Genomic DNA, 13,568 nt, shown 5'->3' on the forward strand with positions numbered 1-13,568 from the left:
TACCACCCTTGCTTTTAATTTCACCTAAGGTTGTTTTGATTTTCCTGTATACTGAGTCAGTACTTCCGAAAATCATTTCTTTTTCGACTTCTTTACATTTTTCAAGCAGCAATTTCCTCTTAGCTTCCCTATATTCATAAATTTGCCTGCATTTTTGTACTTCCGTCTTTCATCGATCATCTGAAGTATTAATTCCGTTACCCATGGTTTCTTCGCAGTTACCATCTTCATACCTATGTTGTTCTTTCCAGGTTCTGTGATTGCCCTTTTTCGAGACGTCCATCTATAACCTTAGGTAACTTCAAGCGTATCTCGTCCTTCTTTATACTACCTTATCTCACTTTTTTGCGTATTGATTCTTCCTAACTAATCTCACAAACTTCAGCTTACTCTTCGTCACTACTATATAGTGATATAAGTCTATGTCTGCTCCTGGGCACGCCTTACAATCCAGTATTTGTTTTCGTCATCTAATGATGTAATCCAACTGAAATCTTCCCATATCACTAGCCTTCTCCAAGTATACCTCCTCCCGTTGTGATTCTTGAACAGAGTATTGGCTATTATTAGCTGAAATTTAGAACAGAAATCAATTAGTCTTATTCACTCTCATTACTTGTCCAAAGCTCATATTCTCCTGCAAACGTTTCTTCTGCTCCTTCACTTACAACAGCATTCCAGTCCTCCATGAAAATTACATTTTCATCTCCCTTTACGTACTGTATTACCCTTTAATACACTCAGAGATTCCTGTGTCGCTCATCTTCAATTTGAGACGTCGGAATGTGTTGGTTTGCTGTCGATTCTGATAAGAACGACCCCATCACTGAACTGTTCACAGTATCACACTCTTAGCCTTTAGATCGTGAATTAACTTTTAGTTTACCTTCCAATATCAGTACTAATTCACGAAAGCGCTATATGTAGGAAACAGAAAATTATTCTTCCTCTTTGAGATAATAACTCTGTATTTAATTTAATTACTTTCCTCTGGTTAATTCTGGGCAACGAGTGTTTTGATGAGTGGAAATTTCTATGGTTGATTTTTTTCCATTAATTTAGTATAGGCCAAAGGCTGTGAAAATTTCCCTCAAATTACTTTACTAAGATAGATAATTCAAATCGGAACTAATAGGTTTCTTTCAATGAAGAGGAAATTTGAATTGGCCGCGGTATGGCGGCCTGTTGTTACACACTCAATGCACGACACCTGGTGTGCTAGTGCCAGTGGCTTCTATTATGATGAAAATCTAGAAATACTTACATATTGGACACGGAGGAGCATGCTAGCATTACTTAATAGAATACAAGGCCAAATTAAACATATATCTTCAGAGCATTTTGTAAATTACAGATCTTGACACAGCAGTTCATACACAATGCGACGGGCTTCGATCACAGATAGAGCAGAAGTAATCCTTATACATTCCTACAGATAGGAAGACAGTATATCACACCTTAAAATACTCCTTCATATTGATTAACGTGAACTGTTTATTTCTAGGATCCATAATTAATGTCCTTTTGTTCACTAAAATAACTTTTAGGTTTTTTCTGTTATATATGAACAATAAATAGTGAATCGTCTTTGTTTATTTTATTTTGTCTTATATAAAGTGGATTCCATTAATTAGTGGATACGTAAGAGAAAACATAAATAGAACAAATACATAGACGGGATAAATGAACGGAAGATCGTAAAAATCGTAAGAAATAAGTTACCAACTAATAGAAATTTTGGCCATCCAAGGAAAAGATGAGGTTAGAGCCTCAGGGAAGGATGAGGGCCACTGAATGAAAGAGGGCACAGACTGTTTGCAATAAAAAGGGGTATCTTTACTTTTTTCTGTGAGAAAAATCGCTAGAATACGGGGGAAAAGTTACTTTTGTAGTATATATTTCAAAGTATTTTATACAATGACGTGGTCCAGTACCCAGAAAAATTTTAATCATCTTGACAGTGGCCACAGACGGCTACATAGTTATTCCAAGTTTATGTTATGAACTTAGTTGCTGTTCGAGCTTTGTTAGTGATAAGACTTTTCTGGTTGTTGTCTTGGGAGTTAACTGGCCGCAAGGCTGATTGTACACAGCGCAATAGTTTTTAATAATTATTGTGAAACGAAGTGCAAGTAATAAACACATTCCTACCTCTACCCAAACGCTTCGTATCAGAAAGCAAATATGGCGTACCTTCAACTCTTTGCATAACGATAAACAAATTCCAATAAAGAAAAACGAAAGAACAAATCTACTATAAATAAATTGTGTAATATTATATGTAATATGTTCACACCAGACATTAAATGCATTCGGAGCTCTTGAGGCTAGAAAGGGTCTTGCCACCAACACTGGAAACCACTGCAGCGGAGATAAAACGAACTGTATCAGCATAAATAAGGCGACTAGAAAGCAACTCGTACAAGAATGTGCTTCTACACAGGCAGCTGTCAGTTTTCTGCCAGCACTTGTCACTGTCACGATCACTGTTGGCGCAGGCTACACTACGTCGGCAGGCATCCCACTGCGCCCGCTGCCCCTTGGATGCCGGCAGCCCGCGTGCCGCCGCGACCGCACGGGCAGTCGCGCAGGCTGGCGCGCCGCCAGCGACAGCGCCGCCCAGCTCGTATATCAGCCAGGCCCGCTCTTCGGCAACTGCCGCGCGCGTAAATGAAATTCCTCACGACGCGCGGTCACGTGTCCTCCGGGCTCGTATTGCACCATTAAGAGGCCCCATCATGTGGAAGAATGTATATTATCGAACGACGATCCGTTCTCAGACTCAAATTGCTCCCTAGTAATATCACGCTCACTAAAGGTCACCATCTGCGAATAATGTAGTTCAATTGATGTACAGTCAAATATCATAGAGTAGCATGTCAAAACAAAGATTATGATGTACCTGTTGCCCACAAGTAAGATTTATTTAATTTGAAAAACGCAACAGGTTTCAGGAAGACATGACCGCATCGTCAAGTTCTGTAAGCAATGGAAACACGATTCACAGCAGTAAGAATTATTTTATTACTGCTATAACGCAGACATGTAGATGTTCAAAGCTCTTTCAGTCGACAGCTATATCGTCAGCTGCCACTGAAGTTGATGTAATGGGGAGTTACAAACTCTGGAATGTGAATGACAGTAGACTTTCTTTGGTTGATGAATTCTGTGAGACTGTTAAGCGTCACCAGCAATAACGATCATCATACCAGGTTACACGTAAAATGGAATATCTTATATATGTTTCCCAATGCATTTTTGCAGTTGGCTCATTTCTGAATGTGACTAATGACATAAAACTATTCCGGTACATAATAATACATGGACAACATTTGCATAAAATATATGTAAATCGATGCAAAACAATGAGGCTTGTTTTCTTGTTTGTGGAACTTGACATTCTGGTCATGTCTCCCTGAACATGTTGTGTTCCTAAATTAACTAAATCAGACATTTGGACATCATGTACTTGGTAATCTCGATGCTGATATCATTATGCAATCACAGGCTAACATACACTCCAAGAGGAGAAAAAAAGAAGAAAAAGACTCGCCATGGAGGAATTATCCGAATTATATGAAATTCGGTACATGTGATATACAAGTACGGACAATCAAGTTATTATGGTTTCACAGGGAGTTGAATGATTTATTTAGAAAAAAAGTTTCACAAACTGAGCAATTAAGCAACGTCCGGCCTTATGCAAGCAATTATTTGGTTTGTCATCGACTGATAGAGTTGTTCGGTGTCCTGATGGATATGGTGTCAAATTCTGGACAATCGGCGCTTTAGACCGTTGAAGTGTCGAAATGCTTGGAGGCTCCTTCCCATCATTCTCCAAACGTTCTCAATTGAGACTGACCCGGCGGCTTTTCTGGCCAAGGTAGGGTTTGGCAAGCACGAATGCAAGCAGTAGACACCCTCTCAGTGTGTGGGTGGTCACTATCTTCCTGAAATGTGATACCAGGATGGTTTGCCACGGAGGACTACAAAACGGGGCGAAGAATATCGTCGACGTACCGCTGCACTGTAAGAGTGCCGCAGATGGCAATCTAAGGCGTCCTGCTCTGAAAAGAAATGACACTTCAGACAATCACTCCTGTTTGTCGGGCCGTGTGGCGGCCGACAGTCAGGTTAGTATCCCACCGTTACCCAAGGCGTCTCGAGAAACATCTTCGCTGGTCATCGGGGCTCAGTTTGAAGCGGAACACATCTCTGATGACCAGTGCAAGTGTACTTCGTTCAATGAGTTTCCAGGCCGAAGATGTGTCTGGTAGAGTCCTGAAGAGCAGTGGGATGCTAACCAGAGTGTCGTCCGCAATACGGACCGAAACCGGGAGTGACGGCCTGAGGTGCCATTTCTTTTCATACACGACGTCTTTAGTTGTCATCCGCAACATTCTTAAAGCACAGCGATACTACGACATTATTCTATTCCCCTTTAAGTGTCCCATCGTGGCAAGCAATCCTGGGGCTACATTTCAGCAATATTATGTCCGAGCGCACTCGGCGAGAGATTCTACTGCTTGGCTTTGTCCTTGCCAGATTTCAAGTTGATTCCGTATTTCTAGATTTCCGGAAAGCTCTTGACACCGTTCCTCACAAGCGACTTCTAATCAAGCTGCGGGCCTATGGGGTATCGTCTCAGTTGTGCGACTGGATTAGTGATTTCCTGTCAGAAAGGTCGCAGTTCGTAGTAATAGACGGCAAATCATCGAGTAAAACTGAAGTGATTTCAGGTGTTCCCGAGGGAAGCGTCCTGGGACCTCTGCTGTTCCTGAGATGATATATATATATATATATATATATATATATATATATATATATATATATATATGACCTGGGTGACAATCTGAGCAGTTCTCTTAGGTTGCTCGCAGATGATGCTGTAATTTACCGTCTAGTAAGGGCATCCGAAGACCAGTATCAGTTGCAAAGCGATTTAGAAAAGATTGTTGTATGGTGGGGCAGGTGGCAGTTGACGCTAAATAACGACAAGTGTGAGGTGATCCACATAAGTTCCAAAAAAATCCGTTGGAATTCTATTACTCGATAAATAGTACAATTCTCAAGGCTGTCAATTCAACTAAGTACCTGGGTGTTGAAATTACGAACAACTTCAGTTGGAAAGACCACATATATAATATTGTGGGGAAGGCGAGCCAAAGGTTGCGTTTCATTGACAGGACACTTAGAAGATGCAACAAGTCCACTAAAGAGACAGCTTACACTACACTCGTTCGTCCTCTGTTAGAATATTGCTGCGCGGTGTGGGATCCTTACCAGGTGGGATGGACGGAGGACAGCGAAAGGGTGCAAAAAAGGGCAGCTCGTTTCGTATTATCACGTAATAGGGGAGAGAGTGTGGCAGATATGATACGCGAGTTGGGATGGAAGTCATTAAAGCAAAGACGTGTTCCGTCGCGGCGACATCTATTCATGAAATTTCAGTCACCAAATTTCTCTTCCGAATGCGAAAATATTTTGTTGAGCCCAACCTACATATGTAGGAATGATAATCAAAATAAAATAAGAGAAATCAGACCTTGAACAGAAAGGTTTAGGTGTTCGTTTTTCCCGCGCGCTGTTCGGGAGTGGAATGGTAGAGAGATAGTATGATTGTGATTCGATGAATCCTTTGCCAAGCACTTAAATGTGTATTACAGAGTAGTCATGTAGATGTAGATGTAGATGAACCTTACCCAGCAGGATCTACGGAGCTCTACCCCATTGAGAACGTTTGGAACATCATGGACAGGGCCCTCCAACCATCTCGGGAGTTTGACAACCTAGAATACCAATTGTTGGACAGTATCTGGCACGATATCCGTCAAGAGAACATCCAACAGCTCTATCAACCAACGCCAAGCCAAATAACGCCTTGTATAAGGGCCGGAGATGGTGAAATTCCTTATTGACTTTCTCAGTTTCTGAATGTCCTTCGCTTGAATAAATCATCCAACTTTTCAGAAAATGTAATATCAGTTTCCGACCCTTTCGGTTTTTCCTTCGTGGTGCGTGGATTTTTTTTTTTTTTTTTTTGTATTTCAATATATACAGTCGTGATGTGACTGCTGTGAAAGTTATCGTCTAATGGTTGGAGTGACACTAGGGCATCCAGAGGCGAGAAGATAAGCCATAAGATTAAGTTATCATTTCAATTATTTTTCTACTTAATTAAGGATGGCGTTCCAAGTATTGGGCAAATTATCAAGATACATGAATGATCGCGAAATAAATGTAAAACCAGCCGCATAACACTGGTTCAGTGAAATAAGCTAATATTTATTCATGAAGAAGAACATCTGAAAATGGTGTATCACTACAGATTACCAGCTTGCTCCGCTAAGGAAAAAAACCACATATCATAAATGAGAAGCGCATATTTTTGTTGTTTGTTCTTACTACGATAGGAACTTTCCTTGATACGTAATAAAATTTTGTTTGGTGTCTAATGATAGATAGATTCTTACTTTTCACTCGACTTTCTAATAGATGAATGTTTTTGTAAGTATAATCAGTTTTGCTTCGAAAGCAAATGTTTGGAAATTCTTACTGTTTGTGACTCAGATGTAGTAAGTATTGTGGAATTGGTTACTTCTGTGTTGGAAACAGTTTTATAGGCTTTGATGTTGTATTATGTGGTTGTCCCTTCAGGTGCAGTTGTGGCGCCTTATTTTGGCCACTTAAAATATAAGTATTGCATTCCATAAAAATTTGCTACGTTACACCTTCACTGATTTCACTGTAAGTGTAAAAAACAAAACTTCACGTTTTTGAGTTGATGTACGTCTTTCCATAAAAGATCAAGTCTACTGCTTTTTCACAAGTAATTTTTTATTCTTAAAAGGAGACGACGTTACAAGACAATCGTAAATAATCTACTCTGTAATGTAAGTTACCGTTTCATACCTCCTACTGACTTGTGGAAACAAAGTAAAGGCGAATGTGGTGTTTTTCAGTTATTGTCGAATTTTATGGCGCTACATACTCCCTGCACTGTAAAAGTCATGTTACAAATTAATATAAACGATATGATTCGCTCTCATCCAATATCGTATTCAGACATTTAGCTTACTGCCCACTTGGTGCGTTTCTGTCGCGGTATACAACAGATATGAACATACGAACAGGGGTATCATGACGGTATGTGTCAGGACTGTGATACTCTTGCATTACGGCTTCACAACAGGTAAGACTATATTATCCTTAACAGGACATTGGAGTCCGTGCACAAGATTTTTTTTCCTTTTTTACAAGAATCTCACGTTTCGACATTTATACGGGGTGTAGTAACGAAAGTCTTCAATATTAACAGGAGATTGTGTTAATGAATAATAGGAAACAAATCCTATAAACATATGCTTAGAAGAAAAGATCTCTTTAGGATACGGTTCATTCTGTTCTATGATAGCCATTTATCCGTTGACTATACAGGAGATGCTAAATGTGGTTACTACCTGTTCTTACATATCCCTCAAGTCTCCTCTTCAAGTAACTACGCTGTTACTCTGGCCCCGCAACTTTGAAAACCCACCGAAAAGCATGGAATTAGACCTCTTGTGGGGCGGCGGGTTAATTTTAATATGAAATATTGTATTTCTCCGATCGTCGCCGTCTTTTGCGAGAGTATGAAAGCTATTTTTGCGGTCAGTCAGAAAGCGATGGAGAATATACTGACCATAGTTTCCACTCTGCAACTCGACATTCCTCTTGTGCTCACAGAAAGAAACGTTTCTACTCCGTATTTACTCAGGGGGATCAGGAACTATGACTATAAATAAAAGTTTTTAGTTCTAACTGATTATCTGTAAATGTTCACGCACACAGGCATAGTAATATTCGTGATAGTAATAATAATAATTATATAAAATGTAAGTCAGCCAACAGGCTGCACACAAATTAAAAAAAAAAAAACACACACACACACACATAAACCAGATTTCGATATCTCTAAGACTATCTTTATCAGAAAGGTAAAAGTTACCTAGAAAATATATAAAGTACACGTAATGTGTCTCTTATAGTTACAAATGTGATAATTCTCAAATAAAAACCAGGAAACAGTACTTACATGAACTCACAAGACAACTTTTAAAGTTTCAGCAACGGTGCTATCGTCAAATGACATGTATTTGTGCCATGAGTCACGAATATAGGTCATAATAAAAAAAGACAGACAGTTATCACAGAATAATACAATCATAGTTGCAAGCGGTGGCACACTTTAACTGCTGTAGTCTGCTAAGACCGGCACATACTCAGCGCAAGAGGAATCACACTAAAAGACACGTAAGCTGACATTACAGCGAGTTGGACACGAGGATTTGTGGTGTCATCTAGTAACGAAACGGCAAAACTATAAACATCTGCGTTAAGAGCAAAATTACGTAGCTGTAGGTATACCTTGGTAACATATAGTGCCCAGGTAATAGGTAAATATGGAAGTTTGCAAAAGAGGAAATCAGCCTTTTTACAGGCAGTTTTAAATAAAGTAGAAGACTGACAATGACAGTTGCATAAGCGAAACCGACATTCCTAAGGTTAAATGGCTCTGAGCACTACGTAACTTAACTTCTGAGGTCATCAGTCCCCTCCTAAGGTTACTGTGAGGTAAATTCTAAAAATTTCTAGGATACGTATTACTTAATAACTCAATCACGAATCAATCTTCGTAATTTTTATATGAATGGAGATAAGTTGGCTTTAACTACAGAAAAAGTTTCAGCTCAACTGCATTTAAACTTTGCCGGCTAGAATTTTTAGAATGGAACCGACAATAGAACATGACTTCTGAAATACATGCTTAAATGACGTTGAATTGATTGGTATTTACATCAAAGTCTTGAAACTCTTTACATCCTTATTATTTAACGGATATAATTAAGTGCATAATCAGAACATTCTAGCATTAATATAAGAATGTTTTTGTTCCAAATTTAGTAAACTGCTCGAAAACAGTTAGAAGAAGCTTAATGGGGTCACATAGTTAATGTTTTTATATCGATCTTAAGCTTCACACCGATTGTCATCTTTCTCAGTCTAGTATTTAGCACCTTAAATTTTTTCGTAAAAACGCTGATTTTGACGAAGGTATTACTCCTGTCAAGTTGAGACTTGTAACGGTTGATTGTGACGTAGATATGCACATTCTGAACTATTTTTGGCTTTCTAGCTTTTTATTTAAAATGCTATATTTAAAGAAACATATTCACCTGACCACTCTGAAATTTAACAGTTTGAACACTAATATACTGAAGCATATGTTTACAATGTTCGGAAAAGCTACTTTAATTTTTAAAGTCATCCATAGATATGGCACAATACTTTGCATGTCAGGCACAAGCGCGTTATAATAACGTGGCGCTAGTAGCAGTGAGCTGGGGTAAGTCTCGGCACACTCGCTCACCTCTGTATCTCTCAAATGATGTAGCGTCTTGTTTCGCTACATCACCCCCTACTTGTGAAAAAATTATTTTTTAACATAATTAAATATTAGAAACAAGTGATGTTACTATAGCTGACATCTTTTAAATGAAATTGATTTTAACAAAATTCCTTAATACGACGTTCACAAACTTAACAATACTCGTAGAAAAGCGTGACATAATAGATTTTAACAAATCATGTGTTTAAAATACGTAGAAACATGAAATAAAATTTTCGATTATTGTATTATAACTTTTTTATTTAAATTTTTCAGTTCTTCTCTGAAGTAGAATCACAAAAATTTTCGCTTTTCGATACCCACTCATTTAATCATAATCGTAGGCACCGCTGAGAGCGTCCATACGATCCACTTTCACCAAAACATTAGAGGTAGAGGGTGGGAGGTTACTTTGGCGCTCTACACGGTAGCAAAAGGGAAATGGGGAGATTCACTGTAGATCGTGTCCTTCCCGCTTCGTTCTCCACTACAGCTTGTGGGCTGGCTTTCATGAAGCCTCCATGTCCCCGAGAAACAGATAACACAGTCTAAACTTCTGTTCACAACATACGTCTAAGGGAGGAAAAAACAAATTTTATATTCTATTTTCCTTCTATAGCTCAAATAAATTAGAGGTTACCAGGAAGAATTTAGATTTTTTTTTAAATTTAGTGTTTGGGAAACTGGTATAACTTATTCAGAATTATTATTGGCAATACCTTACATCAGAAAATCACGACATTTTACTTCATTATTAAGCCTGAATAACAAAGCTTGCCATTCTGCTTTTTACGTAAATAAACCAGAGCTATTATATTCTAAAAACCAACATATGTTCTTAAATAGTCACATTTTGGTCTAGTTTGCAGTTTTCTTTATTACTTTAGATGTTGTTTTACTTGGAAACTCGAGTAACCTTTGTAAGTTCTATCTTCATATGGCTCAATTATCGTACAGAGTATTATGCTAAAGGATTCATTTGTTCGATAGCAGTTACTTTGCGTTGTCACACACAAAATTAGAAAGTTTTTTTCATAACAACAAACCAACAGTTTACGATCTGCATTTCTTAACACTTTTGTTTATCTGTGTTTCTTTGTCTTCATTTATCTGTTTACTGACCATCTACGTTAAGCAAGATTATGCGTTTTTCAAACCCTTGTACGAGACACGTGGGATTTACTAATCGATTTTCCGCCATTTAACCACATATATCCGCCTATTGACTTCATTACTCCTATTTTTCTCTATTCTCCGTTGCCCATTTATGTCGACGCTTCCTCCTCCCTTTTATGTCCGTCAGCCTACTGACCTCATTATTTATACACACTTTCGGTGTGAACCTCACGCCGCTTCCACCCATCTCTTTTAATTAATACCAAAACGCTTTGGCTTGCCTCCAGTGGCATCATTTTATTATCCTCTCTTACCTTCTGACACCATTACTCCCAACTAAATATTATTAATTTATGCACGGTCTATTGTTCCAAAATTTAGGAATTTCTATCTTCAAAAACTTCTCTTAATGCAAAGCGTTCTGTATTTTGTAGTTACTAGCCCATTTAATGGAGCTTATTTATTATTTATTTTCTTTAGCCATGATTTTATTATTGCTTGTGCTCAAAAGTTACCCATTGTTATTTTAACATTTAGAATTTATTACTGCAAACTACCTTTCATATTCCGTTGTAAGTCATCATTCGGGAACATTCATTTTCGGGAATCATTCTTACTCACTACGAAGACATTACAAACTAATAGCATATGTTCAACATGAAGGCATATATTCCTCACATACTATGATAGGACCAAAGAAGAGAATGAAATTTGAGCAAATATTCATCCGGCTGGGACCGCACAGTACGCCAAACTGTGTATCTGCCAAAAAGTGGCACACTCCCTACAGCATCTACTATAGACAGGATAGAAGAAGTGAATGAAACTAGAAAGGGAAATAAAGCTTCATCCGGCTAGAACCGCACAGTATGCCAAACTGTGTATCCACCAAAGCAGTGGCAGATTCCCTACAGGAACTAGCTGCTGTCATTTTTAAATCGCTTTATATCTACAATTTTTCGTAGACCTAGTTCTTTCTTTTCGGGTATTCCAAACGATGTGTGTTTGCATGAGGCTTACTTCTTATCCTGAATGGTCCTTGATAAACATGCATAAACTTCTTTCTTTCCGCTGAAATTTTATTAAATTTTTCTGTAGTTTTGATTAACACTAATTCACTAATGCTAAAAGTAGTGGGGGAACATTTTGCGTCATTCCTTCTTTTTCTGTCCAGGGCTTTTTCATCAGAAATTTGATTTTTTGGCTGTACCTTAGCCTCCATTTCATCCAGGATATAGTTCTCTTCCTTATTAGCATCCTGCACCTTCCTATCGAATTCAATATATTCCTGCAGATATCCCTTATTTCTCATGACTCTAATAGGCGGCTCCCATGTTTTATTGTTACTGTCTCGCTGTGTATCAGTAATCTGATCTAATGATATGTTAGCAATACCAAATGCTATCAAAGCATCGTGCTGTACTAGTCCAAAAACTTTTACAGTAACACATATGATTCCTAAACCACTTCCTTTCATGACAACTAGTTCACTCTCATTACGATTAGACTCGAAGAATGCTTGGGACAAGGCACTTGTTTCACTGCCACTACCAAGGACACAATGCTCTGTTACTTCTGAGATGTCAGTTTTTATAATAGGTCGCGTTCTTCTAGTTTGAACAGGTTCCCCATAAAAGTGTTCTAATAAATACTTTTCAAACTGTTTCCAGCGAAAGCAGTTTTGTTCAGTTGCTAGTACATTCACATTAAGATTCACGGGATCATCAATCTCTACATTCGCAGCCGCCTTTTCCAACCTGTCCATCAGTTTTAAATCAAAGCACGGGACGACTTCCTCTACTTTGCTGCACATCGGCCAAACTGCTCTCTGCTTCTGAGCAGCTGCGTCCCTGCGCAACATAGCTATCTATAACTCTGTCGTCGGGTTTTTCGGTATGTGGCAGGTCAATACTGCTAATTGGTTCCTTGACCTCATTATTGTTGCTGACCCATTCGTCCATCAACTCCTCCTCACCAAAATCTTGCAAAACTGACTCTACTTCCTCTACCGAAACTTTAGTTTTCAGATTGCCAGCATTGTCGCAGAAGTAAGCCACCTCATTTTCGACCTTATCTGGTCCAAACCCGTTATTTTCTTCCTCCCTATTATCTACAGCGTTTCCTTTGTCGTCCTTGACCCATTTTTGTAAAGTGTACAAAATTCTATCAAATCTATAATGCGAATGGTTTAGCACATCGCCAGGACTGTCTGTTCTTATTTCATCGTCCCTGTTATCGATTTGCGTGTGCTGACTGACTGTTGTCTGTATTTTTGTTACTGGCTGTGTTACTTTATCCGCCTTGTGAGAGCCAGTTTCCTCATAGACGGGATATAGTTCCACCCACGCGGCCTGTTGTGTTCATTCGAAACAAAATAATATAGTATAGTATTTGCTCTCCTTCTGGTCTCAACAGCACATTATCAACATTTCTGCTTCCGTCATAATAACTGCTGCAAAGGCTGTCTACCCCTTTCCCTCTACCACGGCCTTGACTAGAATAGTTACAGCTTGTATTCCGACCCAAGTGATTGTTAGAAGACATTATTTTGGGCTTGCTCCTCAGCAGCAGCTACTCTTTGTAATGGCTCCAAATATTCAATGAACCTATCCACATTAATTCTGGGTGCGAAGATGATTCTTTACTGCAAGTACCAAAGAAGCTACCTTCTATTCCCATGACAATCATTTCCGGTTTCATCTTCTCTGTCAGATACAACAGCCGTGAAACCCACTTTCTAGATAACGCTTTTACTGACTCACGACCTGGAGCAAACTTTTTACCATTATAAAATACTGTCAAGACACAGTTTTGTTAGTTGTGCGACCAGTACTCACTCAGAAATGCAGTGCTAAATTCAGAAAGAGTTTTGCATCTGATTATGACGCCGGCTGATCACCGCAAAGCAACTCCTGACAAATGACTTCTTATGAAAGAAATTTTCTCTCGTTCCGACCTTCCGTTAGGCAAAACAGTCTTGAATCATTCCAGAACTCTAATGGGTTAATATGTTTATATGGGTCAA

The sequence above is a fragment of the Schistocerca americana genome, chromosome 4 (assembly GCF_021461395.2).
Source record: "Schistocerca americana isolate TAMUIC-IGC-003095 chromosome 4, iqSchAmer2.1, whole genome shotgun sequence".
NCBI lineage: Eukaryota > Metazoa > Arthropoda > Insecta > Orthoptera > Acrididae > Schistocerca > Schistocerca americana.